The sequence below is a fragment of the Rhincodon typus genome, chromosome 4, assembly GCF_021869965.1.
Source record: "Rhincodon typus isolate 14 chromosome 4, sRhiTyp1.1, whole genome shotgun sequence".
Taxonomy (NCBI): Eukaryota; Metazoa; Chordata; class Chondrichthyes; order Orectolobiformes; family Rhincodontidae; genus Rhincodon; species Rhincodon typus.
In genome coordinates, this window is record NC_063335.1 from 115,457,334 (window position 1) to 115,457,598 (window position 265).

Genomic DNA, 265 nt, shown 5'->3' on the forward strand with positions numbered 1-265 from the left:
GTGTGTGTGTGTGTGTGCGCGCGCATGTGCGCTACTCAGCTTTAAGCAAAACACAATTTATTTAAACACTACAGCTAAAACAAGAACAAAAAAAGTGGAATTTAGAATAACTTGATTATTGGAAATTTAACCATCTACTTGATACAATAGCTTAACTAATTAACTGTTCCAATATAAAAACATCCTGTAAACACACGTCTTGGCAAAAAGGTAAATTCAAACATAGATTCTTTCAGGCAGGAGGGAAGAACATACGGTACAGGAA

The 265-nt window shown here is 35.1% G+C and overlaps 1 protein-coding gene across 1 annotated transcript in view; it reads left to right on the forward strand.

The window, feature by feature from the left end:
* riok3 (RIO kinase 3 (yeast)) overlaps positions 1 to 265 on the forward strand; it is a 24,253-nt gene that overhangs the window by 22,355 nt on the left and 1,633 nt on the right. The window lies entirely within an intron of this gene.